Genomic DNA, 6,189 nt, shown 5'->3' on the forward strand with positions numbered 1-6,189 from the left:
CCTTGATTGTCCCAAATTTAACTTTCGTCATTCTTTTATTCCTGACATACCTATGGAAAGCCTTCGCGTTAACCCTGATCCTATCTGCCAACAATTTCTCATGTCTCCTCCTGGCTCTTCTCAGCTCTCTTTTTAGGTCTTTCCTGATATCGTTGGAACCCTCGAGCGCTCTAACTGAGTTTTCACGTTTTGTACTAACATTAGACTTCTTGTTCTTCTTGACCAGAGATTCCACTTCCTGAGTAAACAGCGGCTCACGCGTTCGATATCTTCCTCCCTGTCTGACAGGTACATACTTATCTAGGACTACAGGAGCTTTTCCTTGAATAAGCTCCACATTTTTAATGTGCTCACCGCCTACAGTTTCCTACCCCACTCTGCGCTTCCTAAATCTTACCTCATTGCATCATTATTTCCCTTCCACCAGCTGAAACTCTTGCTCCGTGGAGTACACCTATCCCTTTCCATCACGAAAGTAAACCTGAGAGAATTGTGATCGCTGTCTCCAAAGTGCTCACTTATTCCAAATCTAAAACCTGGTCAGGCTCGTTACCCAGTACTAAATCGAAAGTGGCTTCTTCCCTTGAAGGCATGTCTACATACTGTGTCAGGAAGCCCTCCCGCACACACTGGACGAAAACTGACCCATCTATTGTACTCGTAATGTAGTGATCTCAGTCCATATTTGGATATTTTCTTGAGTGTTCCAGAGTTTTTCATTGTCCCACAGTCCAGATGAAGTTTGTATTCCTCACGTACGGGAGCGAGAATTCTTTCAATATCTCAGATCAGTTCCTGTGCCGAGAACATCAGAGTCAATGTCCCTTCCTCTACTCGGACTGACAATTTACACTTCTTCAATCTCCTATGATTCCATTTCCCAAAGTGTTTCTCAAGATTTCCAAAGCTGGAGCCTAAATTATATGGTTTGCTTCCTAAACATTTTTCCAACTGCCAACTGACAATATTTTCACACTATCTCTTCACAATCCTCTGTCTTGCACCATGTCCAGGGATGAGAAGTCCCATTTGGTGGAGAGAGTTCCTTGGCTGGTGAGTTTCACTTTGGAACAAAGATGGTTAAGTGGCAATTTCCCGCGGTTGTTTGTAATGATGGGAGAGGGAGCGGTGGGGAATGATCACTCTGACGAGCAGGAGGAAGTGTTGCCAATGACCAGAGTCAGAGAACAGAGGACAAGGGATTACATGAATCTAATGAAAAGCAGCACTTCTGCTCAGGGCGTTCAATAACAACTGCGGACACCCGATGTGTCGAGCAGTGCATCTGGAAAGAGAAACAGAGATAATGCATTAAATATGGAGCATTTCTGATGAAGAACTCGAGTTTCCCAAGTCTAATCAAATTACAGGCCTGGTTTGCGAAACAGGCTTTCAGAACTTTGAATTGTTCCAGCAGGGAGGCATTCATAACGTAGTCAGCAGGATTCGAACCTACGTGGGACAACCCCAATGGATTTTTAATCCATCGCCTTAACCACTCGGCCATGACGACAGACAGTGCTGCGTGCTGAGCACTGACCAAATCAACCGTGATCTCATTGAAAGCTGCCGCTGACTTGAGTTAAATGTTTCCATCTCCTTTCATACCTTTGCTGTCATTTGTAAGGTGCGAGACACCAATGTAAAAGAAGAAAAGCACAAAGTTAGGAAAAGATATTTGCAGCCAAATTGAGTCAAAATTATTCATTGAAAGGAAAATCACACTTGGTAATTTGCTAGATCTCTTTGCGAACATGACCAGCAGAGGTAATCAAGGGAGCTATTGATCTGAGTATTCTTGGACATGAAACAAACAAAGGTTAATGACATATTCATTTCTTATTCTGCCGAAGGAACTGGTATTTCCAGATGCTCACAATGACAGAGATTTTTCCCAATTAAAGACGGCAAATAAGTCCCATCTCACGCTGACACCATCGTGAGCGCTGCTGTTTCACAATGCGACAGAGTCAGGGTCAATTCCCGCCTCAAGCAACTGAATGTGTGCAGTTTGCACATTCTCCACGTGGCTGTGTGCGCTTGCTCTGGTTTTCTCCCACAGTCCAAAAATGTACCGGTTTGTTGAAATGGCCGTCCTAAATTGACGGGGTTAAAGAAGAGGAATGCATTTGGGCTCGGGCGGGTCGGTATGGAGTTTCTGGGCCGAAGGGCCTGTTTCCACATTGTAAGTATTCTAATCTACAGTAATCAATGACCAAGGTACGGCGCACGTTGTTCGATGGGGGCATATTAGACTTTTCGATTGTTTTTCTTCAAAGTTTCTTTACAATTCAAACGGGAGAGGAAGAGGGGAAATGAATGTCTCCCATAATTCTTGCCTTCTTTTATCATTCACAGGCGGTATTTTTTCCTGTACGTTTTTTTTTTACACTGTGGTTACTGTTCGTGTTCTTGTAAGCTACACCGGCTGGTTTCCTCTTTCCTCAATGTTCCTCATCTCTACCCAAACACACTTTCCATCCTTATCTCCTGAATCAAAGTAATCTCAACCATTGCATAATTGCCACGGAAAATGGGCTTTTCACACGCCTGTGTATGTCATTTTCCAATATTAATTGATCGTTTACTGTGTTGCAATTGCGCACGAGAAGACTAAAACAAAATAGAGGCCGGTGGTCCTGGGTTTGAAACGCACGTAATTGCAGCTAAAACGCAGATTACTGCACACAATGCGATCACGGAAGCATGCAGCGAACCGTCAGGAAGCACACGATATGTACAATGCTGAATATCATGTCAGGAACAGGACTAGAAACACAACAGAAATACGTCTCTTGGGTACTATTTTGGACGTATTTCTCAATGAGCTATCGTGTTTTACATATGTTCCATCAGGAGTTACCTCACACAAGGAAGTAAGCAGCGCTGCAGACGGTCATATAATCCGAGTTCCAAGTCCCGGAGTCAGAGATACTCAGTGCCCTGTGTGTACCTACAAGGAACAGCTGTGCATGGGGTTTACAGGGTAACTGAACTGCATGAATGCAGCTCGATGGTCGTCTGTCTGCTTCTTCTCTATACTTTTCTGTGCAGTCCCTGCGTGCAATCTTGTCAACTACGTTTGTCTGGCACAAGATGGGCATTGGTCACTTGTCTCTGAGAGAGGCTGTTGGTTTATGTGTTGTCATAATTCCGAGTGTAAGGAGGAATCTGGCTGTCAGTTCTTAGAAACTTACTTTAATAAATGGAAGCGTGCTTTTTAACTTGCCGCGTGGCATGTACTCATTGCAAAGTTCGTGCACTGAGAATCACGTTGCGGGACTATCCAATTTTGGCAAAGAATTTGTGTGGCATTCACGAGTTGCCACGACCAGCTATCCCTAATAGCAATACGGACAAATGGCAAGAACTACAAATTCGATTAGAGCAGCACAAGTTTAATGTGACAGGGCAAACAGAAGGCAGCCAGAAGATTTCTGGGTGTAGGGCAATCACCCAAGGTACCTTTACATATGAAAGTCTGTGCATCAGTAGAATCTGGGACCAAAGTAGTTCATGTTGGTTATTCCTATTCCAAACAACTTGCGTTGTTCCCCGTTTACTCTGAAAGTGAATAGACATACTTATTTCACCGTTATTTCGAAAGAAGATCCTGCATTGAATCTGTTCGCCGTTTTTTGATGCTGTGGCGAAAAGGTGGGCAATCGCGATGTGAAACGTTGCTATACTTTCATTTTCTTCATTACTGTCCTGGTGAGGGAGAAAGGTGATTGGCTCTCTCGATCAGATTGGGGCTCCGGCGCATTGATGGCCTAATTTAATCACGGATATAATTGGAAATGTTCACTTTTAATGGTTCATTGTTGTGTTTTGTTTTATGATACTTGAGCACTTTCTGGGAATTGGCAATACACTAAATCTCCAGTAGGTTTGGAATTGCCTCGCTGTTATTTGTGCGAGCAGTTCATGTCAGAGACGACTCACAGTGCCTCACAGACAGCACTTAAGCTTCGGTGTGTCTGATCATGGTACTGCCTGTTCAGTTTTGATTCTGTTCCACGATAAAAGCTGTCAGTTTTTGGATTCGCTGGAGAGCAAAGTGGGTAATGCGATATGTGAGGTATTTTTCTTCAGCCAAAATGTTTGATGGCGAACTTGGGAAAGTGTGAAGAAGAATGGTCATTGGCAGCAAATATCCGGAAATCCTACATCTCTGCATCGGTTGGGCTCATCCACCCTCCAAACAAAATAGCCAAACTCGCTGACTGAGTAACAAAAATCATGCGTTTTTTTTGCAAATTGTGTATTCAAACCATTGCCGGTGGCTGGAGCATCTCAGACTTGTCGAGCATGGAAACAAATCCCGCGATCCAACTTGCCCTTGCTGAATACTTAACCGAAATTAATCCATACATTTCTGCCAATATTTGTGCCTTATCTCTCCGAGGTCTTCCTGTCTATACACCCATTCAGATGCCTTTGAAATGTTGTGAGTGCACCAGACTGTGCCACTAAATGTGGCAATTCATTCCACACACAAAGTTCTGTGTGAAAAACATATGTCCCTCACATCCCTTTTAAATTTTTCCTCTCTCACATTAAATGTTTGCTATGTAGATTTGAACTCGTGTGTCTTGTGAAGAAGTGCTCCCTCACTATTTACTCTCTCTGTCTTCCTCATGATTTTATAAGCTTCTGTGCGTCCATATCTAAGCCCTGAAACTCCTGGGAATCTGACGAAGCCTATTCAGTTTTGTTCTCATGTCCAAGCACGGCAAACCTTGCAATTCCTTGTAAAGGTTTTCTAAACTTACACTTGCAAGAAGTGTGTCCAGCTGCAGCAGTTGTTTGACCGCGTGGCCACTCTGGAGCTGCGGGTGGACTCACTGTGGAGCGTCAGCAATTCTGGAGAGTTATCTTGCCTCCCAGGTGCTCAGACCAGGGATGTCGCCCATCGGCTGAAGACCATTCTAAAAGGGGATCGTGAACAGCCAGTTGTCTTAGTGCATACAGGCACCAACGAAAAAAAAATACGAAATGAGGACCTGCAGGGAGAATTCAGGGAGCTAGGAGAGAAATTAAAGAGGAGGACCTCAAAGGTAGTAATCTCGTGACTACTGCCGGTGCCATGTGACTGCCAGCATAGAAATGAATAAAAAAACGGCACGGTGAACACGTGAGTTGAGGAATGGTACTGCAGGGCGGGTTTCAGATTTGTTGGATTTTGTGACCAGTTCTGGGGAATCTGGGACTATATGAAAATTGACGATCTACATCTGAACCAGATGGGAACGTATGTCCTTTCGGGAGTTTTTGCTACTGCTGTTGGGGAGGTTTTATACTAATGTGGCAGGGGGCTGGGAAACACAAGATTAAGCAAGTCGGCAGTGAGGTGGACACCGGAAACGCTAATAATCTGGAAGATAGCATAAATAATGGGAAGAGTGGTCAGAAAGCAGATGAATGCAAAAGAACTGGTGGCCTGAAATGCATCTACTTTAATGCATGGAGTACAGACAGATGAACTTAGGGTTTCGGTTGGTGCCTGGGAATATGACGTTATTGCGATTCTCAGGGAATGTGCCTGTGTGTCTCTTTCTGTAGGAAACACGACGTGGGCAATAACACAGTGTGAGTATGTCAAACTTCAATCCCATTGTTGTGTCTTCTAAGATCAAAGCGAGAACCTCACTGCCATTTGCACTGGAAACATCAGAACACATAAGGTTATGAACCAAAGCTGGAAACTGGGAATAGAATAGATGAATGTCTTTAAACCAGACTGCATAATTTGTCAAATTGGATTTTCCATTCTGCAAAACTTGAAGACGAGTAGAATCCAATCTGCATTGGAACTGAACAGAAAAGAAATGGAAAATCCATTTCACTGACAAGAAGTGCAAGAGCGTCTGTCTTCATTCCGTGTAATCTCGTAGTTAGGATTTGGAACTATAACTGCAATAGTGTTGGTTCTATTCTCGGAGAGGGAATGCATGTTTTATTGTGCAAATATATCGTGGTACCAGTATTTCTTACCACTGGTCCGAACCTGGTAATACTTGGTTTTGTGCCAAGTTATCAAAAATCAAAAAGATGCAGGTTTTGGAAATATGAACTAAAAACGAGAATTGATAGAGAAACCCGCTACAACTGGCAACATCTGTGGAGAGAAACAGGGTTTTTTTCTTAAGATGGACAGGAAGCAGGTTAGTTATAGATTTCTAGATT

General features: G+C 43.5%; 1 non-coding gene across 1 annotated transcript; it reads right to left on the reverse strand.

Moving 5' to 3' along the window:
* Window positions 1-1,431: 1,431 nt before the first annotated feature.
* On the reverse strand, window positions 1,432-1,513 carry trnaf-aaa (transfer RNA phenylalanine (anticodon AAA)). The gene has a single exon. It is a non-coding gene; the product is annotated as a tRNA-Phe (tRNA).
* Window positions 1,514-6,189: the final 4,676 nt, after the last annotated feature.

Source organism: Chiloscyllium punctatum, chromosome 28, assembly GCF_047496795.1.
Source record: "Chiloscyllium punctatum isolate Juve2018m chromosome 28, sChiPun1.3, whole genome shotgun sequence".
NCBI lineage: Eukaryota > Metazoa > Chordata > Chondrichthyes > Orectolobiformes > Hemiscylliidae > Chiloscyllium > Chiloscyllium punctatum.